This window comes from Aedes aegypti, chromosome 3 (assembly GCF_002204515.2).
Source record: "Aedes aegypti strain LVP_AGWG chromosome 3, AaegL5.0 Primary Assembly, whole genome shotgun sequence".
Classification (NCBI taxonomy): Eukaryota; Metazoa; Arthropoda; class Insecta; order Diptera; family Culicidae; genus Aedes; species Aedes aegypti.
The window spans coordinates 324,776,228-324,801,819 of NC_035109.1; the positions used below are offsets into that span (position 1 = coordinate 324,776,228).

The 25,592-nt window shown below is 37.3% G+C and overlaps 1 protein-coding gene and 1 non-coding gene across 3 annotated transcripts in view; one reads left to right on the plus strand and one right to left on the minus strand.

Moving 5' to 3' along the window:
• LOC5565802 (protein sax-3) overlaps positions 1–25,592 on the plus strand; it is an 808,606-nt gene that overhangs the window by 463,025 nt on the left and 319,989 nt on the right. The gene's annotated exons all lie outside the window — the stretch shown is intronic.
• Trnas-aga lies at positions 3,597–3,669 on the minus strand. The gene has a single exon. It is a non-coding gene; the product is annotated as a tRNA-Ser (tRNA).

Consider the following 25,592-nt stretch of genomic DNA (forward strand, 5'->3'; position numbering starts at 1 on the left):
CGTTTTAGAGAAGGAAACACTTCCACATCTTTTTAGAGAAGGGAACACTTCTACCCCCAACGGTTAACAAGCGAGAAAAGTGGATTTTATCATCGCTCTCTCTTTGGGGCTCTTGTTCGCTGCTTCCATTTATCAGACTTGTTACAACTTGCAATACATTGACGATCGTGGAACGCAACAACTTTGCTTGCTTTGATCGTGCTTCTTACTCAAATAAGAGCGAATTCTGCAATGCCTGCACTTCCCATAAAGCAAATCTTTCATCCTTTCAATCTTTTTTCCTTTCCACCCTTCGTTTTTCAACCGTTTTGATTTTCGAACTTTTGTCCATCGACCTTTTCAAAAATTGATTCTAAACCGTACTGTAGAATTCCAGAAGCTTTACCAAGAACTTCTTCTGTACTTGCTTTAGAATACAATGAAATATTTTCTGAAGTTACATGTTATGGAATTCAAAACGAAATATTTTGAGCAATATTCTTCTATGAATCTTATCCTTATGTAACATTAAACAAATTCCTACTCAATTTATTCATGGAATCCCAAAAACAAAAATTCCTAGGAAATTTCTAGATTAACATATTGAGACATTCTTAACTTAACATAGCATAGCATAGACTGACTACATGGCAATGGTGATTGATCGGAACTGGTAAGAATTGCACTTCGATCCAAATATTCTCGAAGCGCATATTTTAATAGATCTCATATTATTGATCAAAAACAGCGTCGGCCAAACCCTTACAGTCAGTTGAGATGGGAAAGGAATGTTAGGGTGTAATAATTGTTGCTTCTATAGACCGAACATACCTCTGCATCTCCACAATCACCACGGAGAAGGTGTGTATTAGTAAGGGAGGAAAAGATATGAAAGTCACCTTTAATCAGTAATGCGACCCATGGATAAGGAGGAAAAATACGGCTCTTACTTAAATTTCGTTTTGCAATTTTGTCTCGAGATAAAAAAAAAAAATATATATTTATATATATAGGGTAAGTGTACCAGTTATGGACATAGTGGTTCCCTATTTCGCCATACGTGATTACTTTAGCGTCTTCAAATTTTGAAATTTTTTGTGTGTTGTAGTAGTTAGATTTAAGATATATCTTGATGTTAGAACATTCAAAAAGATTTAAAATGTGAAAGTTATCAAAATTTCACATATGGCCAAATAGGGAACCACTATGGCCATAACTGGTACACTTTCCCTATATATATATATATATATATATATATATATATATATATATATATATATATATATATATATATATATATATATATATATATATATATATATATATATATATATATATATATATATATATATATATATATATATATATATATATATATATATATATATATATATATATATATATATATATATATATATATATATATATATATATATATATATATATATATATAATATATTTTTTTTTATCTTTATATTTTATTTATATATATATATATAGAAAGTTTTAAAAATAAGTCAACATCACACAATGGTCGGGCTCCATATAAAGGGGCGGCCAAAACTACCAAAAACTTTTTTGAGATTTTTATGATTTTTTTAATTTTAAAATATACCTCATGTGTTATATTATTATGATCCTTAATTGAAATTGAACTAAAATTCAAATTTCTATGATTTTTATGACGGCAAACAGGCTGAAGTTAAAAAATTGAAAAATGTAACTTATATTATTATGATCCTTAATTGAAATTGAACTAAAATTTATATTTCTATGATTTTTATGACGGCAAACAGGCTGAAGTTAAAAAATTGAAAAATGTAACAATAAAATAAAGCACAAAATTTATAATTTAGGAATGCAATATTTCCCCAAAGTTACCCACTATCTGAAGGCTTATGGTTCAACACTTTTATCGAGCATGAGGATGGAAAAAAATATTTGATTTAAGTTTTATTACTATTCAATGTTACATTTTAGTAATTTTGGTGATTTTGAATATGAAAAACAACTCTTGTCGCGTCATGTCGCCGCCATTTCGAATATTGCACATCAAAAAGCATCCTTAGATCTTACAAAAAACCTTTAAATTTTTTGCAGAAATTTGCTGATTTGCAAGCAAGAGCTATTTGAATAATTCAATATTTTACATATATTTTGACGATATTTTTCATACAAAGTTTATTTAACATTTATTTAACCACTATTCATACACATTTTGATCAAACTCAATCAAATATAAACAAAATTTGTGCTTTCAGCCCGGTTTGATAACAATTTTAATTAAAAAAAATATTTTTTTCAAAGTTACGTTATTTGTGAATAATCCCTTCTGAAACAACAAAAACGCCAAATAACATATTCAGATTACGTATTTCATCGATTAAGGCGATAAAAATAGTTTTGGCCAAACTTCACTTTTTCCGACCATTGTGCATCATCAATGTCGAACCATTCAAAAGATGTTTTTAGTAATGACGAAGAGAGGAAAATATATGTATACTGATATTATATAAAACAGGATTAATTGCGACACTCATATTGACGAACCATGCAAAGTGTGTTTGAAAAGTACATAAAAGTAACGCTGTCATGAAAAAAAGTGTAATCATAAGCATGAAACGAGCTCACCAGTCCATCGCGACCATCTTTTCGCACTCGCACAACGCGAACCGTGAAACTTCTTGGCATCCCGAAAACGAACCGTCATGCTGAGGCTTTCAGAAGCATTCCCGAATTAACGATTGAAGAAATGTTGATATGAGTTTTAAAAGATGTCAAGATGAAATATTTGAAGAAATCCTAGAAGAAGAGCTTTGAAACAAATTACTGGATCATTTTCTGAAAGATTCCTTAAAAAATCAACATCATAGTAATTATGTTCGTGTCATCCAGACTTATTGTCAAGTGGTTTCTCGGCCATGCAGTAGAGTGCGGCCAATCTTTCAAAACGCCACAAAACCAAAAATGTGTGTGCTCTTCTGAACTTGAATCACATAAACAAAGGAACTTAAAAATTTCAGCCAAAGATGTTTAGATTTGGAGATGGCGCCACCGACTTGAAGTTGAATTTTCAAGTTTTTAAATATGACCTTCAGTGAAGTCTACATAATTTTGTTATTTTTCAATCAATTTTGAAACTTGTAGCAACATCAAAATCAGTTTCAATTTTAGGTTGTTTTTTAAATGATAATAATAAATCGTTTACGGAAGTTTTAATGACTAAACTAAACATTACATCTACTTTGCTATTGGATTAAAATGTGCCAAATGAAATTTTCGAATGAGTCGTGTAATTTTTCGCGAACTTCACTTCATTTCGACCATTTTAATACAATTTCGAAGTTTATTGAATGTTTCGTTTTTCATTTTTAGTTGCTTAAATACTGCAAATGCATCATATTGATTTGAAATCTGTTAGCTTTTCAACAAAAACTACCCAAAAATATGATGTTTTGGCGAAGAAATATTTTTTTGGACCGTTTAAGTTTTTTTTTTGTCGAAAATAATATATTTAGTAATTAATTGAACAATTACCGAAAAGCTAAACATTACATATAATATGCAATTGGATTAGATGGACAAATTGATGTGAAGATTTGCGAAAAAGTTACACGTCTTCTCAGTGAGAATCGAACTCACGACTCCCCGATCTCTAGTTGGGGCGCGTTACCACTTCGCCATGAGAAGACTCATGAACGCAGAAGTTAACCTGAATTCGATTTCAGCCAGGCTTTGCAGAATTCGCTCTCATTTGAGTATGAAGCACGATCAAAGCAAGCAAAGAAAAGCATCCCATCTGTTGCGGTCCACGATCGTCATTGTATCGCAAGGTGTAACAAGTCTGATAAATGGAAGCAGTGAGCGAGAGCCCCAAAGAGAGAGCGATGATAAACCCCATTTTACTCGCTTGTTTACCGTTGGGGATAGGTGTTTTTCTTTACTGGCACGATAAACAATCCACGAACTTCCAATAGCAATAGTGTCCCCCAGGCTTGGAGCATGTTTAGAGAGGTTTTATCATACACTACTATCCCCCCAATCTGATCAAAGTTGTAGCAGTATACGATAAACAGTCTCTCATAATGTGCAGCATGTTATGATAGTTACAGAGAGCGATACGTGAGCGATTCTCTCAATTTTCTCAGGATTCAATCCCTGATTTCAGCTCAATAATCACGTGGTCCTTTTTCGCAAAGTGCACCTCTTTCGGAAGAATTAGATGCCCAACCAAACACAACGCTTTCTATATATATCCAATGCCTAGCCCGAGAGCGCATTGTTTTTTAGGTATAGGAATAACACACTACACTAGCCAGCAACTGCGCTGGCTGAGGTTTCTATTGTGTGGGCTTCCAATGGGTCGCGACGTTCTCAAATGACCGGTTACGGAACATGAGTCCTAGTGTAGTGTGCTATTCCTATACCTAAAAAACAATGCGCTCTCGGGCTAGGCATTGGATATATATAGAAAGCGTTGTGTTTGGATGGGCATCTAATTCTTCCGAAAGAGGTGCACTTTGCGAAAAAGGACCACGTGATTATTGAGCTGAAATCGAATTCAGGTTAAATTCTGCGTCCATGAGTCCTCTCATGGCGTAGGAGTAACGCGCCCTAACTAGAGATCAGGGAGTCGTGAGTTCGATTCTCACTGAGAAGACGTGTAACTTTTTCGCAAATCTTCACATCAATTTGTCCATCTAATCCAATTGCAAATTATATGTAATGTTTAGCTTTTCGGTAGTTGTTAAACTTCCACTCGGCTGGTTGGCCGTAAACCAAGATTCATAATTAAAAAACAAGTAATTAATTGAAGTTAATGAAACATGTTGTTATAACTTCGAGTGGAGTAGTGCATATATATTTTTATTAATTTTCGTTATGGTATTGTTTAAAAATTGTTGGATAGACTCTATGATAGGTTCCTAATGAACTTCTCAATGATTGCTCGGGTAAGCTACAGCGATAATCTCCCGAAAGAACTTATGTAGAAATTCATCGATGTAATGCCTAGTGCAATCCCTGGAAAAATCTTAAAAAACGCGGCTGTAAAAATATTCAAAGAACGGCCAGAATGCCAGAGAGAATTCAAAGGGAAATTTTCAGAGAAATAACCAAACATATTCTAGGAAAATCTTAAATTTAAACGACACGGTATATTTTCTGAATGCCATGTAAATTGAGTTATAACTGAATACGGCTTATTTTTGATAAGTTCTCAAAATCAAAAATTCGTGGAATCTTCCAAATCCATCATAAAAAGCGGAAATTAAAAAATTTGAGTCAAAGATATTAACACTTAGAGGTGACGCAAGTGACAATAAGGTGAATTTTCACGTTATTAAAAATGAACTTCAGTAAAGTATACACAACTTTGTTATTTTCCAATAAATTTCGAAACTTTTAGCATCTACCATCTCTTCAAAATTACTATAAAATTTATAAAAACTTTGTCAATCACGGAACTTGTCTAAATTCAAAACTAGTTTTAGGTAAAAGTAGTTTACTTCATTTTTACTTAAAAAGCCATCATAACTTCATGAGCACTCAACCGATGCCAAATCTTTTCACACGATTTTGATGCTAATACAGTTGTTTCAATACTGTGTATACAACAAATTTCACTAAAAAAATGTTTTGATCTTGTAATTTAACAACAAAAAATTGCTCGAAAACATGATTTTTCAACGAAAACTTCCAGTTTTTTTATGTTTGCCAGTTAAACATTATATCTCAAGCTGGAACTGGATTTTCTCATTTGTTAAACCTTTTGTAAGGTTTTAGCATCAATTTTCAAATAACTTTGCATGTGTCAAGCATATATGTACTTTATATCTCGTTATTTAAACAGGATGCATCATTAACATTAGCTAAATAGTAATTATTTAATTTACGGCAAAGAAATTTGATTTTTTTACTGCAAAATTATATTCTTAGGAAGTTTTTGGAGAGTAACAAAGCCAAAACCTTTTTTTTTAGCTACGCTTTAAACACAGTTCGAAAATAACAAAATTAGCTTCTGAAAAATGTAAAAAGATTTGGAATCGGTAGAGTATTCATAACCACCATAAATCTGACAAACAAAGATGATTTTTAAGTAAAATTAGTAAAAATTTGGAGTAAACTACTTTTAACTAACACTAGTTTTGATATTAGACCAATTTGGTATTCTACAAAATTTCAATGAATTTAATTTTGAAGAAAATGGTGCTCAAAGTTTTAAAATTGGTTAGAAAATAACGAAGTTAGTAATATTAAATACTCAACGTTAAATAATGTAAACTTCCTCATCGCTTTCAAGGCTGCTTGCAAATTTGAATGATCCTGAAATATTTCATGTTCTTGCATACAACTTATGCGATAGTTGCATCTTGAAAGTGAAATTGCTAACAAGAACGCTCTACTTATGCGATTGCACGTTAAAAATTCTGTCGAAAATAATGCACATGAATGGATTGACGGCTCGGGCGAAGTTAAATCATATCAATAGAGCCGTTTTGCTTGCTTCTTCGAGAGAGGATACTTTATATTCAACATTGGAGATTTTTCTAGCAAAGTTGAAGAAAAAGTTGTGTTTGTAGGGTTTATAATTGAATAATCCATTAGAAATCGCTTAACATGATACACTCTGAAATAACGTGATTTTGTTCGCTGTGTAATTCTCCAAAAAATCAAGAGGAACAGCTTTGGAAAAAACAAGATGGAATTTTTTGGAAAATCCTAGACTAGAGTATGTTTGGAAGAGTCCTGAATGGAATTTAAAATCTTCAATTTCGCATAAGATTTTTAAACGTATTTACGATATGCATACTGGATTTTCTCGCAAAATGCATTGATAAGTTTATGAGTTGTTATAAATAAAGCCACTGTTTGAGAATAATGTGTTTTGTTATATCTTGTGATTTTGTCCCAAGCCCACAGGAATGCATGTAAAAAATATGATGAAATCAGGCCAGTATTTGAGAGGTACATAGTGAAAGATTCTCAAATATGGTGTTTTTGACAAAGTTGTTAATGTATGAACTCGAAAAATTTTTGCTACGTATACCAACTCTCCATATGGTCACCCTACTGAAATACAAAGAAATTTCATAAAAGGACTTTAAAATATCATTTTATCCGAATATTTTCAAAATTTTATGTTTTCGATTTCAGCACTTTGTAGTATAATGGTTTAGATAGCAAAATATACAACTTTTGGGGAGTTAATATGGTGCTAAAACACAAGTAAGAAAATTATTGGTCTATTTCTGTTGACAATGGCCATTTTTGTGTAGATACTCATGGATACAGATGAAACTGTTAGAATATGCAACTAGTTATAATTCAACCAAGGGAGGTTTCATCTGCATCAATTTGCCCTAATAACCTTATAAATAAATTTGCCCTAATAATTATTAAAGTATGAAAATTTGCCATTTTTTTTTAATTTTATTTGGTAATATTTTTTCTTGCTCGCGTTTCATAACCCTATTCTCTTCCACAAAGTTATGCATTTTGACAATTTATCTCATTTTGTAGAACATTGTAACCATCAAAAACTTCAAATTTCGAAATATACGAATAAAACAACATTTTGGATTTCTTTCAATTTCGGCTGGGCACTATGAGCCAGGAAGCAGTTTTACATGGAAAGATGCATTTTTAACTTGAGCTTTATAATGAAACGTTAGAAAATATCGGTCTTCTACAAAGTTGTTTGTATTAGTAAGGCCCTTTTTTGGTGTCATTGACAATTAGGGTGGTTCATATTTTCATAGAAATGGTATACAAACAACTTTGTTGAAGACCATTTTTGTCTAATGTTTCATTCTAAAGCTCAAAATGCATTTTTCCGCGTAAAACTACTTTCTGGAACACCGTGCAGGGTGACCAGATGTAGAGTTGGTGTATTTTGCAAACTTTTTCAATTTATTTTATTTACAACTTTGTCAAAGACACCGTGTTTGAAAATCGTCAAATAAAAGAATTGAAAATTGCGGCGTCACCAGTAGTGGGATTCCGAACTGAATGTTCTGGTCACCTGATGTGCCATATTATTTGAAAATGTTTGTCCAAAGACACCATACCGATAAATGTACGTTTTTTGGGCATTCGTTCAGCATGTCCAAATTTGATGTAAATCAAAATGCTGGAGGGTTAGGGTAAGTGTTCCATTAGTTGTGGGTGTTCCTATAGTTGCGGTAGTGCCGTTTTCACCAATTTTATCACATTAGCCACAGAACCGACACTGCCAATCGACGTATTGGCTTGTTGATACACGGAATAGTTGAAAGGAGCGTTCAAAATGCTTTAAAGCTGATAATATATCACTAAAATTGCTGAAACTTTTCTTGCCTGTACCAATAGTTGCGGTAAAGTGTTCCTATAGTGGAGGATCCCATAAGAAAACAACGATTACCGCAACTATAGGAACACAAATTAAAAATATACAGCAACTAAAGGAACAGTGTACCAATAGTGGAGGTATTATTTTTCACTGACATGCCGTGGGTTACTGCGATGAAATCATTTTTCTCATTAAGTCAATGGTCGTTACCTGGAAGGGAGAAACCGATACGAAATTTATGTACGTCAAGGTGAGCCGAGATTCTGCTGCCACGAACTGTCACTGTGAGCCCAGATCTCTTATTACAATGGACAAACTTTATAAAAGCGCGTAATTGATCAAAACATATTTTTGCATTTCATCAAATGTGACAAAAATTACTTGAAAAACTATTTATGTTTATTCAAAAGTAATGTTACGATAGCACCTTTCATTTTGATCGAATATAAAGTATTCAAATACGCATCATTTTACTTTTTCTAATAAAAACGAAAATGAAATGCATAGAAAACGTTGGCCCTTTTTCCAAGTTTGTCCCGAACGATCGAAAGTACACTACAAAAGAAAACTAGCTATTTTCGTCAAGTCTACTTGATTGTCGTTGGAAAGCTTGATTTTTCTTGCAGTTTGAAATAAATTTGTGTCATATTTTGTGTGTAGTATCGGTGCCTCCCTCCCAGGTCGTTACTTTTCGTGACAACATTAACATTTGCATTAATTGCGCTTCTTCAATTTAGGCGGATAAATGAAGTTCAATCGTGCTTAGTACCTCCACTATTAGTACATCTACCCTAATCCTTATATCGAGGTAGTCCATTCCGAATTCACTTTTCGCCGGCCATGGGGGCACACTCCCACTATTCCCTGGCCACGCCCATGGACACACTTGTCTCGCTATCCAATCATTCGCTTGCAAGCGCGGCATGAAGTTTTGATGTTGACAAGCTGCCGCCATCAACTGCGATCGATCGTCGTGTGTTTTAGAGGGGTTAAGTATGTACGTATGTTGAAATACCCATTTCGTTCTTTTAGGATCACGTTCGAGGCAATGGTTAGTTCTCGACGAAAGTGTGAAAACGTGGCCGCCAGTTGATTGAAGTGCAGAGACTCTGGAACCAGTTCTGACGACGATTTGTTTCTGTGATCACTTGCCTAATCACCGATGATCCGCAGATTATGGCTAGTCAACAGTTCCCGAAAAACATACCGATCAAGATTATGGAACCCGAGAAAATTAGCATTGATGAAGAATACCAAATTAGGGTTTACAATACCGGATAGTATTCGAAACTTACAAGCTATTTCACAAAGTATTGAACAGTTCTGCATAAGAAATAAAACACCAAAAAGTATATCTCAAGAATTTTCTAAGAAAATCAGACTAATACCTTCATCAGGTATTGCAATATATTTTTTATAATTTACCGGTTGTCATATAGATATATATATTTTTAAGTTTAATTTAGTCATGTATAGTTTAGGTTACCTTTTAGGATTATTGATAGTTAAAGGCAATATTTTTAACCCTTTTTGAAGTATAACTACGCTAACGCTAACGCTATATTTTTAACCCTTTTTGAAGTATGATCAATACCTTGACTACTGAACAACTCCCAATTATGGCATACAAAAAAATGGTATGCTATAGATACGTACATGTTATACATTCTTTCTCGGGTATAATGTGTTGAATTTGCTGAACCGTGATTGAGTGTGGAGCTGTAAGAAATAGCTGTTCAACAACCCCCCGAAATGCTCAATTTCATCAAAAGTGCGAACAAACGCATTCCTGCTAAATGGCGAACGGCTGCCTTTCTCACACTCCGGCCTCAATTTCACCATCCCGCTGGAAAGACACTCAGCTCGGAATAAATTTATCAACAACTGCGTTACGAAATTATGCTAATATTCATATTTTAGAACCACACCCCACAACGTACTGCGAGCGACTATTCCACTTTTCGTGAGTCGCCTTTGAAGTTTTGTGTTCTAACTAAACCAACGCGTCCGCCCAGACCCAGCTGAATAAACACCATCCATCGGAGAATTGCTTAATTATGCTAAAGTTCCATTCTATTCAAATCTCTCCAGCATTGGTGACCCCACCCACGGGAAGAATATTGGACGGGGAGGCGAGAGCTTGTGGCGAAGAAAATGTTGTTTATTAATAATCTGATACCAGGCCAGCCAGCTTCGGAGGAGCGAGGCAGCTAAAATTTGATTACCATCAATGAAATTACTAATTCCAGCCTTTCTCGGCGGTTATCTCTTCATTCGCAGGTACGTACGACGTTTACTTTCGGGTCAGAAACGGAAATATCTTGGAGAAGTTGATGCGCAGGATGAATTTCACCTCTTAAAAGATGTGACTTTTTTGGTGTAGATCGCTTGAGGCGATTTTTGCAACAGAGTAAGTACAGAAAAAACATCATATAGTAATGACAAAACCGTGGGACGAAAAATACTTTTTCGTCTTGGTTTTTTCATTTATTTGGCAGTATTCAAGCCTATAATTTACCGACTATATTCTTAAGCTATGTATATTGAGTACAAACAGCAGCTACATTAAGCTTCGACATTTCTCTTAATTAAAGCAAAAATTACGACAATTAAAAAAAGTTGAGACACACAATCTACCACAATTTTTTCCAAGTATTGTGATAAGAAACTATTTGACACTAGTGGTCCCGGCAAGCTTCGTCTATCCATCAAGAAGGTTATTGAAAAATGACATGCAATATCCCATACAAAAAAACGCATTAATTTTCTCACGTTTTCACGACTATTCCGAAAACTTTTCTAAACATTTTCTACACACGAACATGTCGGAACCCTGGATGAATGCAACAGAGAAAAAAATGTCAAATCAGTTTAACCGTTCTCAAGCCATTTCGTGACATACAATCACCATACCATTTTTATTTATATAGAAGAAGATTTGTGACAATGGAAATTTCCTTGACTTTAGCAAAGAAAGCTCTCAGTTAATAACTGTGGAAGTTCTCATTAGAACTGAGAAGCAGGCTCTGTTCCAGTGGGGTCGTAATTCCAAGAAAGAAGAATAAGAAGATTTGTGACATAATCGCAATCACATGCATTACCAGCCTACACAAACGAATGAAAACACCTTTCCCCCAATACAAACTTGCTACCATATTTCAACCATCGTCACCATCTGAAACGAGTTAGGCAAACACTTGAAATTCCCCAGTTTCTTCACCGCCAATATCTGCAATGGCACATCTTCAAATAATAAAATCGAAAATATTTTCGTTCACTACCATATCGGGGTCCCCCTTCACAACTTAATTCTCGCATTTGACCGACGGAAGACCGGCTATTTCAATCGCATACGAATCTTGATGGTGATTGCCTCCTTATTGCAAATCTTCAGATCTCGATTCACATCGCTCGGCATGAACGACTCACACCTCCGAGCATGTGCGTCCTCCATGCATCACATCGCATCGCATCCCCAATCGGATCAGAGGAATCAACAGAACAGACCGAACGTCGTGGAGTTCAGCACTGCTGTTGAAATTTTTAGTATGCTTGTTAACAAATTTCTGACAACTCCATCCTGTTGTTTTGATTTCGCCGTGGTGGAGCTCTCTGGCGAAGCACCGGCTGCCGTCCATAATCGGTGCGTCCGTCGTCAGAGCGTGGAGTTCGTTCGTATACCTACACTGCACTACACCAACGTGTGAATGTTTTGGGTTACTCCAAAAAATAATGTACCAACGTCTCATGTTCATATCTCGCGTGACATTTCAAATGGACATATTTAACATTTAGAGGCTCTATTTGTTGCCCTTTTCTTTGATCAATGATCGAGAGAATTATCTTGCATCTATGATCAAAAAAATTCAAAAGATTCAGTATTGCTTATTTTATAGCAATTCAGAGGGACTCACTCATTCGGTATGTTAATTGACCTAGTTTTCATATTTAAATTACTGGAAGTACTATCAACGTGGTTCATGCTCGGTAACTCGACCAAACATGCCTTTTCCTCGGACTGCATGTGGCATTCCTGGAATCATCTTCTGACGATCAAACTTTTGTACGATAACTAGGAAAAGCAAAAACATTAATTTTGCCTATTTCAACATTTTTTTCAACTAGTACGGAACCAATTTTATCAATCAAAATGAAAAATAGAGTATGGCTTAAGACTGGAAAAGTAGGATACTATTTTTAGAATTCTATATTAACTTCGGCAGTGGGGCTCTTTGAAAGCTTTTGAGCTCATATTTGGCCACAAAATGCGTCGTATTGAAGTGTTTCTTATTGCAAAATATCAGACGCTTCGGCCGAAAAAAAAACATGTCAAAGTGAATTATGGAAGTGCCTAAGTAGCTCTGCAGCCTATGTTCGATGAGATAATCACACCTATTTTGACTTCGAATTTGATGAATCTGCACGTCGATTGATGAAATAGAAACTTGTAACTTTGATTATTGATTTAAAAAAAAGTTCCAGTGAGCTTCAACCTAAATCATACACAAACTCGTTTGTAAAGTGTCTTCTACGAGGTCATTTATCAGAATACAACTGCAACTTTCTTCAAATATTCTAAAAAAAACAAACATATCTGGACAAACATTTGAAAAGGGCCCAAGAGGTCTTGAGCCTTTTTTTTGAAACTTTGCTGTTGAGCCCTTTTCAGCCCGCCCACGCAAACTAACACCACTATCAGAAAGATTGGCGTTAGCACTACCTGATAGTGGTATTGGTGTGCGTCATTGAGTTGAATTGGGCTCAATAGCGTCTTGCAAAGTCAATGTTTACCAATGTCGATGTGCCCTTATGAATTCAAATCACATTAAGAGATAAACCTCAATGTTTGAGCTAAGCATATTATGATTTAGAGGTGACGCAAGAGTCTCGAAGGTGAATTTTCAAGTGTTAAACACTAGCCTTCAGTGCAGTCACCGTAACTTCGTTATTTTCTAACCAATTTTGGAACTAAATTTTCTTCAAAACTTAATTTATAAAAACTTTGTCTAATGTCAAAACTAGTCTTAGTTGAAAATAGTGTTCTCCAAATTTTTCCTCATTTTACTGACCATAAATACTCAACCGGTTCCAAATCTTTTATAAATACTCAAACGGTTCCAAATCGTTTTGAATGTTTGCTTCAAAATTTAGTTGTTTTTAAATTGTCCATACAACACATTTGTCTAAAATAGATTTCGACTGTTCAACAAAATCTACCCAAAAACATGATTTATAAATGAAAAAATCAAATTTCTTTGGATTATTAAAGTTTTTTTTGCCGGAAATTGCATTTTTCCTATAAAACTGAAGATTATGAAGCATCTTTTTTAATTACGAGTTGAATAGTGCATATATATTTTTTATCATGTGCGAAGATATTTTGTTTCAAAATTATTTAAAAATTGTTGTAAAATCCTTTTCAAAGATTAAACAAATGAGAAAACTCAGTTTCAGCGTCAGAGATAATGTTTAGCTGTTAAAAATTTGAAAAAAAAACTGCCATTTTTCGTAAAAAAAATCATGTTTTTTGCGGTTGAAAAACTTGGTCAAAACAATTTTAAGTGGAATTGCATGAACAGTTTGAAAACAATTTAAATAGATTCAAATGCATGTTAAAATATTTGAAATTGGTTAAGAATTCATGAAGTAATGGTTAAACATAGATACAGTTTTTAGTAAAATTAGGCAAAATGGAGTAAACTGCTCTTAACCAAAACTTGTTTTGATTTTAGACAAATTTGGTTCGCTACAATTTTTTTATTAATTTAAATTTGAAGGGAATGATGCGTAAAGATTCAAAATTGGTTCAACAAAGTTATATATACTTCACTGAACGTTACTTTTTATAACTTGAAAATTTTGAAGTTTCTCCTATTATGTGATTCGAATTCATAAGAGCACACGAATTTTTGGTTCTGGGCTCATTTCAATAAGCCTCACCCTAGTTGACAATCACACAACTCAGCAGTCAAGAAATCACGGATGATTTGGCTCATCTATTTGACTCATTGCCTCGTATTTCCACAGTTTACTCACACAAAGCAATGATTTCTTGTTAGTAGTACTCTATATCGTAGTCAAAAGCATTAGTTTTTCACGAGTTTTTGTGAACATTATTTCTGAATCATCTATGAGTGCTTCGTGAAGCCCAAGCAGGACAGTTCGGTTTTGCGTAGTCCGATAGATTTAGCTCACGTTTTCGCGCATGTTTTCGTCGCCGGAGGTTTTTTTTCCTGTTTTGGAGCGTCTTGCTGGGTAGTGCTTCGTAAAGCCCAAGCAGGACAGTTTTTACATTTAGAAATGGAATAGTGAAAAGTGAAAAATGAAAAAGTGATTTGTTAGATTTGTGTCCTCAGTACTGTTGGTTTTTGGCTGCCCTAAGTTCACCGAACCATCCGGAAGTGACAGGCAGCACATAAATTTAGAGAATCAATCCGGTGAGTTTGTTCCAGTATGATACTTTTTCTTTTGTGAGCCTTCCGGATCGTTTTTGTCCGCGTCGTGGAACTTCTGATCGTTTCTTGAACGGAAAATGTTATTTTCGGAGTTTGATAATTATGTTCAGATTGCGCATTCTGTCCGGGCGGGTGTTACGCGACTAACAATCGGTTGTGGATGCTTTTTAACCGTTCGATGACCCTGGATCGATTCTGCTTTTCGTATAATTTTGAGCAGAAAAACCGACTGTGTTATCCCAGGGTGTTTAGTTCGAACGCGCTTCCTTTCGTTTTTCGATTATCTAAAAATACAGTACCACCCAGTACAGTTTTTCAATGGGCACAGTACAGTTTTTCAATAGGCGTGATATTTTTTTACGCGTATCGTTATTTTATACAATCCGATGACCCTGGAGGGATCGGTTTTGCTTTTTACTGGTTATTGAGCAAAAATATTACTGCACAATCGACAAGCATTTCGCGAAATACTATTTATACTATAAATAAGCTATTGTTTTCTTTTTTGATTGCCGGCATTCAAAAGATTAAATTGAAAACGCTTAAACAACAAATATTTATGGTCTATCGCCAGCTTTCTAGGCGAATCCTGACAATATACCTTCCCCAACCTCCAACTCCGTAGCACTTATGAGGGTGTCGCTGAGTCGGTGGCCTCTCATTAAGTAAGTGCTACATCAACATTTCCTTCCCCTATCCCAAGTTACGGTAAAGATGGGCGTGGCCGGGAATAGCGATATTCATGCTTTTAGTATTCTTGTTTATGATTTGAACAAGGTATACTCCCCTGCCTTGTTCTTGAAAGTAGTCAGGACGAGATTATTAAAAAGAAACATGAATGTTGCTAGTATCCAATCTACGAAGTATACCGTAACTACGCTAACGCTAACGCTAACGCTAACGCTAACGCTAACATTATTTCTGAATCATCTATGACGATTGAGAGATTTTGCACGAAAAACTCAAGCATGAGATATTTGAGGCAGATCTCTTATGAGTTTGAACTAGCTCATTGATTGAGATTTTAGTGTGAGTCGTATCAACACTGGTTTCTGGCGTTACGCCGCAACCGGGATAGAGCCTGCTTCTCAGCTAAGTGTCCTTATAAGAACAATCCGAAAAGAACATCGACGATGCGCTTCAAACACACGACCCTCAGCTTGATCTTGCTGAAAATCTGCTACGTTTACTGCTACGGCTATATAACATAACATAAAATTATTATACTCGAAAAAATCATAATATAAGGAATCGGCATCATTCATCAAGTAATAAATCATGTTTTCAACCTATACGCAGATGATAGAAATACCTTTGGGATGCAAAAAATAGACGATTTGGCCGTTTTTCTGAGTAGAAAAAACTGAACTCAAAATTTTCAACACAGATCCTCAAGCGATTTGAGTGAGAGTTCAAAAAAATACGACGATTTTTCAGGTGCTCTGTCTCTCTCTCTCTTGTTGTGATGCTCACCTTTACTCACACTTCAAAAGAACTGAGTGTGCCGCCCAAACAAGACAGTCATCGGGGAGTTGTGGGACCATTATTTTTATGGAATTTTACTCCGTAGTGTTATGTGCTACATCTTCCTCGCTCATTTTTCGTTGCATTTCTGCTTAGCATTTTTTCCGTCCCTCGCAAAGAGGCAAAAGCAGCACGATGCTTTTGAGTATGTCACTTAACTCTGATGATGTTGAGGAGTATTATCAGGCCTGCCTATAAGTAAAAGGACATTTTATCGCTGACGAATCATAACTTTTCACATAAATCGAAATTTGAGGACCAGGTCAAATAGGGCTCCAGTAAATCCTCCAAGAAAACTTTTAAAAATTCCTTCAATATTCCTCTCAAGCTATCTCCCGAGACTGTTCCAGAGATTTCTCCAAGAACTCTTTCGAAGGTTCCTCCAGGGATTTTACCATAAAGTCCTCCGAAATAATCTCTATCGCAATTCTAACTGCGATTTCTCCAGAGCTTTCCCTGGCGGTGATGTCAAATATTCCTCCAGGAAGTACTTTTTATCGCTTCCAGACTTTCTAGACCGGATCCGATAGGAATTTCACCAGGAGTTCCTCCTGGGATTCCTTTAAGGATTATTCCAGGATTTTTTGCAGGGATATTCCCATATTAAGGGAACATTTCTGAAGGAGTTTCTGCTGGAATGCCGGAATGAAAGTGATTTCATCATAGATTCCTCCAGTAAAATCTTTACTGATATTCATCCAGGAATTTTTTTCAAAGATTCTTCCAATGATTCTTCAAGCGAGGAAGAATCTCTGAAGGAGAAATTTACTCCTACATTTTTTTTCTCATAAACGCCTCTAAGGGCTCCTCCATGAAAATCTCAATAGGGATTTTTGAACAGTTCCTTTCAAAGCTTTTTTCAGGCTACACTAAGTGATATCTTCAAAAATTCTACTGGAGATTCTTTTAGAAATTTTTCATGAGATTTTCTCCAGGGATTGCTTCAGGAATTCTTCCAAAGGTTCCCCCGAAAGTTCACCAAGGGATTTAAAAAGAATCACTTCGTAAATTCCTGAAGAGATTCCTCAAGAGTTTCCTTCAAAAATTCTCCCAGGCAAGCCACTACAACCATACAAAAACTCACCCATGACTTCCTCCAGGGATTTCATAAAAAAAAGAAGCCCTCCAAGGTTTCAGTTCCTGGAGGGATTCTTGGAGCAATCTCTGGAGACATAATCTAGAGGTATTCCTAATGAAATTCCTTGTAAAAATCCTGGATAAATCCCTGGAACATAAAACATGCTTTTCGGCTACGCAGTCATTTTTTGTAGTCCTCTTATCATAAAGCCTGCGTAGACGAAGAGCATACTTTATTGAAATATACAGTCGATTCTCCACCAGCTCATTCCTGGAACATCTTCTGGAGGAAACCATTAGAGATTTTCTTGAGCAATCTTTGGAGAAATTGCTGAAAAAAAAACTGGACAAATCTCTGCAGGAATCCCTGTAGAGATTATCATAGAGAAATTCCTAGAGGAGTCTTTGGAGAAAATCCAATGGGAAGGATTAGCTAAGTTAATTTCTGAAGAACTCCTAGAGGCATTTCTGGAAGAATCCCCTGTACAGATTTTTCTGAGGAAATCCCGGGAATAATCCTTGGAGGAATCCATAGAAAAATGTCTATAGAAATCACAAATGAAATCTCTGGAGGAGACATTTTTTAGACATTTCTGGACAATTCCTGGAAGAAATTTTGAGGAATCGTTTGACAAATTTGTGTGATGTACAACGCCTAGAAGAAATCCTGGTGAAACTCCTTGGGTTTCCTGGTTGAATTCCTGAAGCGAGTCGTGAAAGGATCCCGGAATAAATTTTGGTAGAATCTCGAGAGGACTACTTGGAGATATCTTTGTATGTATCCGTGGAAGAATCCTCGGAACTACCTCTGGAGAAATCACTAGAGAAATATTTTGAGCAATCCTTGAAGAGAATCTGGAACAATAGGGTTCTAAAATGTACGATAAAATCTTGTTTTTATTAAGTTACACGACAGAGCGTGTCCTTGCTACTACCTTCGCAAATTTTCCCGCTCAAATAACGGCTCTATCATATTTAATGTTTTGGTTTTAAAAATGTGTCGAAATTTGAAATTTGACACAGGGGTCTTTTTAACACAACCCCTGTGTGATATTTTGGGAGGGACACGGAAAACAAAATACACCCAAAATTTGAGTTTAAATCAAGGGGTGTGACAAAATCTTAAAAACCAGAAAACATATTTTTTTGTTTATAAACTAACGAATGCATTTAAAATTGAGTAAACATGTGTTTCTGGCCTTAACTTAAGTGTCTGGTACTTAAATTAGAATAAGGTTTTAGTACCCTATTACTGGAGAATGCCTTGAAGATATCTCTGCAAGCATCTTTGGAGAAGTCTCTGGAAGATTTTCGCTTGAAATACCTGGAGAAATCTCCGTAAAAAATACGAAGTATCCCTTTGAAAAAATCCTGAAATAGGTCTTAGAGGAATCCCTGTAGGAATTCCGAAAAGAATCTCACTTAAGATTTTACTGGAGGAATCTATTAAAGAATCACTGAAGATATTCTTGCAGGAACACTTTGCAAAATCTCTAATTAAAGGAGTGCCTGTAGCAATATCCCTTCAAATACTTGGAGGAATTCCTGAAGGAATTGTTTAAAGTATTCTTAGAGCCCTATCAGAACCGGTCTAAAATGTCTCATGGCAAACAAAAGTGGTGGAATCCCTGGAAAATCGCTGTAAGGATTACGGTAGAGATAATCTTGAAGGATTTTCTGGTTTAATCCTTGGAGGAATCTCCGGACGAATTCCTGGAGAAATCGTTGAAGACCTTCGAGAAGATGTTTTAAAAGGAATCTCTACAGGTTTTCCTGGAGAAAGCCCCATTTGAATTGGTCCCAAAATTGCGATTGCTGTCAGAAGCGTCATATTCAGTTTTTTCATCTACTTATAGGTATTCTACTAAACAGCTCGAAGATTTATTATTGTCATATTTTTTTTATTTGAAAGTTATCAAAATATGTAACATTAGTATAACCTACAACAAGAAAGAGAGTGTTATGATTCCTGTTAAACACTATTTTATTATATTTATTTTAAGAAAAGATTAAATTTTTACTGATGATCAACTAAATCCACCATTGCACAATAGTCCAAAAAGCTGTTTTACTCGGAAAAAAAGCATTTTGAGCTACAGAATGCAACATTTGAGGAAAACGGTCTTGTACAAAGTTGTTTGTATTATTTAGGCCTTTTGCTTGGTGTTATTGGTAAATATAGTGGTCCACATTTTCATGACAATTTTATAACTAGCTTTCTTATTTGCAGAAATTATAGTATACATTGGTGTGGGACAAAATTTAGATTCTCGCTCCAGTCCACTTTTTGGATTGCATTTAGGTCCCATAACAACTGTGCAAAATTTCAGCTCGATCGGAGAAACTATATTTCAGCGCCAGCCGTTCAAAGTTTGTATGGAATTTACTATGGGAAAACTTACTTTTGCAAAGAAAAATCGCCAGAAGTCACTAATTGACCTCTGTACACAGACATCGATAGTTATTTTTACGATGAAGAATATTGCCGAAGACCACGAAACAATGCGACACTTGTGAAAAAAGTTATTCAGTGAAAACCTATTGGCAATGCGACGATATATATATATATATATATATATATATATATATATATATATATATATATATATATATATATATATATAGATATATATATATATATATATATATATATATATATATATATATATATATATATATATATATATATATATATATATATATATATATATATATATATATATATATATATATATATATATATATATATATATATATATATATATATATATATATATATATATATATATATATATATATATATATATTTTTTTATTAACGAGAATTTTAACATATAGCTAGTTCTTCTCTAACAAGGCGACGATGATTAACACGTAAAGGAATAAAAATAATAACAAAATCGGGCAAAATTTCCGAATAGTCTAAGTATAATAACTTGTTTCACAAGCGTTGGATTGCTTTGCAGTCTTTGGCAATGTTGTTTATCGAAGAACCTATCGAGATCTGTGTTCAGAATTTTTATAGAGGTCAATGGGTGACCTCTGGCGATTTTTCTTTGCAAAAGTAAGTTTTCTCATAGTAAATCCCATACAAATTTTGAGCGGCTGGCGCTAAAATAAAGTTTCTCTGATCGTTTCTCTGTGAGAAACGTGAGAGACCTCAAACTTTTGCACCTGAGTGTTGCCAGAGTGTAGACCAGTAGCAGTGCGAGTAAAGATCATAAGCTAAAAAGTCGTTGCCTCCTGTCGGTCCTCGCCGTCTCGCCTCGGTCAGACTGAACTCGGCGGAGCACATTTGTACCGGTGCTACCGCAAAGTAAACATTCCTTTTTGCACTTGGAGTTAGCTGGGATGCCGTTGCACCATCTCCCCTATCCCCCCGTAGTGGGGCAGCACTCGTTATTATTGTTATTAGTTATTTTGGAATGGAGTGCGCGGAGGAGCTCATAAATAAATCAACGCCAATCATGTGCGAATCGAGAGCGCGCGATCTTCGTGTCGTCGTCCGCCGCGGCCAGTTCGGTCTCAGCTCGGTCCGATGCGATGCGTGGAGGAGGTGTCGTTCGATCCGCTGCTGTGAGTTCAACTCCGAACGGTTGCCGATGATGATGATGATTGTTATTATTATGGTTATGGATGATCGCCTGGCGGATCGCTATTTTTTGTGTGTCGGGGGCGAACGAGAGTCATTTTTCACTTTTGTTTCAAATACACAATAAATCTGATTAAGCGGCATCATTTGTTGTAATCTAATGTGCGAGCGCGCGCGTGTGAAAGATGAATTCGCGGCGGTGGTGGTCAGTTTCGGATCGGCTCGGCTCGGAAACAACTGTCAGATGAAAGTAGCCACGACTCGGCGTGGGAAGATTTATGGTCTGATTTTGAGCTTGTTGCTCAGATGAGGGGAGGTTCATCTTGGCTATGATGGCGAGGCAACAGGATCAGATTTCAACTCGTTTCAACGGAATCGGTCCAGTTAAGTAAGTAGGTGGTGGGCACAGATGGTGCGAGACAAAACGGTTCGTAACACGAGCATTCATTGTTAGTTTGATGCATTGGCTTTGGCCGCTTTGGCAGATTGCACATAACAGTCAGCGATCAGACTTGTGGGAATAGAAAGAATGTCATCTCTACAAATTGACTACGAAATTTTTGGGTGTTCTAAGTTGATTAAAATAGGGTGTCAATGCTAGTAATGGACCCCTTAGTAGCTGAAATTCATTCTCGACGCCTTTCCGTAATTATATATCAGGCAGATATACGTTTTGTAGAGTCTAATAACAAGTTCAATGTCTTTACTTCACAGTACACCCATGCAACATACAAAATCATACGATTTTCCCAAAGAAACATACATTTGGAAAACTGTTGTCCGAATGCCTATTATGGACCCTCCCGGGGTCCATAATAGGATTGTTTACAAATTTGACGTTGCGTATTATGGACCCTCCATTTGATTCCCATGTAATCCGGCTCGCTGCCGACGTGCCTATTATGGACCCACCTGGAAATGCGTATTATGGACCCTCTTGTGTGGTTTCATTTACAAAACTGTTCAAATATCTGTATTTATGCGCTTCAAACCAAATATTTTGCCTGAAACTGCTGACTAACAATGCAATCGAAGTTCCCCCGGTGGATTTTCATAGGAATAAGGTTGCTTTGAGTGTTAATTTTATGTTTTTCTGTAGGGGGTCCATAATACGCAAAGGGTCCATAACCGGCATCGACTCCCTAGTAAACATAGTAATTAATTCGAAGCTACTCCTTGAAACGATACTTGCGTTGTTTTTATAAAATCCAGTTCATTAAATTAGCAAAGCCATGCTGAAGGTTTCTGGGTTCAATTCCCAGTCAGTCCAGGATCTTTTCGTTATGGAAATTTTAGAGTATCATTGTACCTGCAAAACGTATATCTTCTTCTTCTTCTTTTTTGCATTACGTCCCAACTGGGACAAAGCCTGCTTCTCAGATTAGTGTTCTTATGAGCACTTCCACAGTTATTAACTGAGAGCTTTCTTTGCCGATTGACCATTTTTGCATGTGTATATCGTGTGGCAGGTACGATGATACTCTATGCCCTGGGAATCGAGAAAATTTCCTTTACGAAAAGATCCTCGATCAGCGGGATTCGAACCCACGACCCTCAGCATGGTCATGCTGAATAGCTGCGCGTTTACCGCTACGGCTATCTGGGCCCCGTATATACGAATGCGAAAATGGCAACTTTGGCAAAGAAAGCTCTCAGTTACCGATCAACGCTCCGTCATCGTAATTATCGTCATCATCAAAAGTTCAAAAGCAGTTACTCTGTTCAAAACTTAAAATTATTCGATAAAAATGCGTTCGCTGTGTTTCGGTTGGAGAATAGAATACATTGAACACATTTTCCTGTAAATTTTCTTGATGTTGAACGAAAAAACTGCTTTTGAAAATTCCGAACTCAATTACGGGTCCTGCCCCCTTAATAACTTGAAAAAAGCTTCAAAAGTCTGTCCTGTTGTGTGTTGGCACGATGTGAGGCGCGCTTAACCACTAAAAAACTTTCCCTACTGCTCCTGTGCTTCGTATATCCCTGAATCGAGGGCAGTCGAATATAACATGCTTCCGTGACTTCTTGATATATGCACAGGGCGGACAATGTGGAGATTCTGCGTGTCCGAATCTGTGCTGTTATTTCCGGAAGCACCTTAGGAATGAGCCTGTGGGTCCACCTTCCTTTCTCCACTTCTGCTGCCACCTGGCCATTATGTCCAACCTAATGGTTTTCCTCACATTCCTAGTGTCCCTTTGTTGATAGCATGCGATGTCTTCAGCCAGAGTGATGCAGATGGGGATCATTCCGACGATAACGCACACCGCCTCCGTTGATATAGTGCGGTAGGCACTCGCCAGCCGTATAGCCATGAGCCGGAATGTAGCTACCAGCTTATACTTATCGGTTACGTTTGGTTCCCAACGCTGCAGCCCAAGCCGGGACTCCGTACCTCAGTATAGACTATGATACGTCGCCAGCAGAAAATATACTGAGAAAAACGGGGCCCAGATAGCCGTAGCGGTAAACGCGCAGCTATTCAGCAAGACCAAGCTGAGGGTCGTGGGTTCGAATCCCACCGGTCGAGGATCTTTTCGGGTTGGAAATTTTCTCGACTTCCCAGGGCATAGAGTATCTTCGTACCTGCCACACGATATACACATGCAAAAATGGTCATTGGCATAGTAAGCTCTCAGTTAATAACTGTGGAAGTGCTCATAAGAACACTAAGCTGAGAAGCAGGCTCTGTCCCAGTAGGGACGTAACGCCAGAAAGAAGAAGAAGAAGAAGAAGAAGAACGTCGCCAGCAGATGCCTCGTGCTGCTTCTTGGTCCTCCAATGTTGGGCATGATCCCAGCTACGGTGTTAGCTGCTTTCGCAGGCATAGTATATTCGGCTGTTGAAGTTAAGCCTGTCGTCGACCATGACTCCAAGGTGCTTTAAATAGCGTTTCGATGGGATTGCGTGTCCTCCGACATTGATCACCAACTGCTGAACTGCTTTGCAGTTGGTGACCAGCACCACCTCTGTTTTATGATGAGCCAACTGCAACTTGACTCCAGTCATCCACGATTCAATGGTGTCTAGCGACTCCACCGTCAGCATCTCCACCTCCTCCTCAGTCTTGCCAGTTATCGCAAGAACGACGTCATGTGCGATTCCTACATCGTAGACAAAGTTCCCGGTTCTGAAAGTAACTTTGCAGAACTTTACACAGATATTCGGGAACCCACATTCTGTGTAAGGTTGCGGCGATAGCCTCCCAACTGGCACTGTTGAACGCGTTCTTGACGTCTATTGTTACCACTGCGCAGTATCGATTGCCTCACCTCTTCTGCTTGGGCGCTTTCTCCGCGCACTGTCCGAATAGCATCCATCATCGAAGTATTTTTACGGAATCCGAACTGCCTTTTCGACAATCCGTTCTCGCCTTCCGTGTAGATCGTCAGCCTGCCGAGGATGACCTTCTCCAGAAGTTTGCCAAGAGTATCCAGCAAGCATATTGGTCTATATGAAGCAGGATCTCCTGGCGGTTTTCCCGGTTTTGGCAGCAACACCAGCTTCTGTACCTTCCATCTGTCTGGGAAGCAGCCTTCCGCTAGACACTTCTGCAACACTGTCCTGAATATGTCTGGGAACGCCAAGATTGCTGCCCTTACCGCTACGTTAGGGATACCATCTGGTCCGGGAGCTTTCTTCAGCTTCAATCCTTTCGCAACCGTTATCAGCTCGGCGTTTGACACTTGTGTACCGGCATTTTCTTCATCTACGTCAGCGTACGGAGTGGGCAGCCACGCGGTTGGAGCACGCGTAGGAAAAAGACCGTTCACTATCGCCTTCAGTTTGTCGGGAAACATTACAGCTGGGGTAAATGGGCCCTTGATCTTCGCCATCACTACTCGATAGGCGTTGCCCCAGGGATTTGCGCCAGCTTCCCGGCACAACTTCTCGAAGCAGTTTGTTTTACTCGTTTTTATCTGGCGTAACAGGTACACCCGAAAATGGTTCGCCTGTGTTATCTTCATCATCATTACTGCCCGGCCATCGCCTTCTGATATTTGGGCCATTCGAAGCCACCCGTTGTACGGACGTTACCTTCCTCCACCTTACACAGCATGCACCTAGGTGTCTTCAGACAGTCCATGTCAACGTGACCTTTTTCACCACATTTCCCGCAGTGCTCGGACCTGTCCGGGCCTTTGCAGTTTATTGCCCGGTGGCTGAAATCCATGCATCTGAAGCATCTCTCCACCGAATTTGTCTCCCGAGGGATCAGTTTCAGCGGGCAAACCGACCATTCCACCTTGACCTTACCAGTCTCGACGAGTTTTTTGGCTGCTACGACTGGTAATCGGATCGTCGCTATTTGCATACCCCCGTACGTTCTCCTCAGCCGGATGAACTGCGGTGCTTCTTCCAGGTTGCATTGAGACAACAGTGCACCCCTCACGTCGTCTTCTGTTGTGATCTCGTCCAGTTCTCTATATTCGATCACTGCCTCCTGGGATAAGGCTCTCACGCTTGTCTCATTGCCCAACTACTTCGCGACGAGCTCCCGGCAAACTAATCGACGGATCTTTTTTGAGCTCAAAGAGCATATCACCTTTCTGGGTGCGCCTGGTTCTCACCACGATTTCACCCAGCTCCTTCAGCTCTGGATCCTCCTCCACTCTCCTGAGAATCGCCTTGTCACG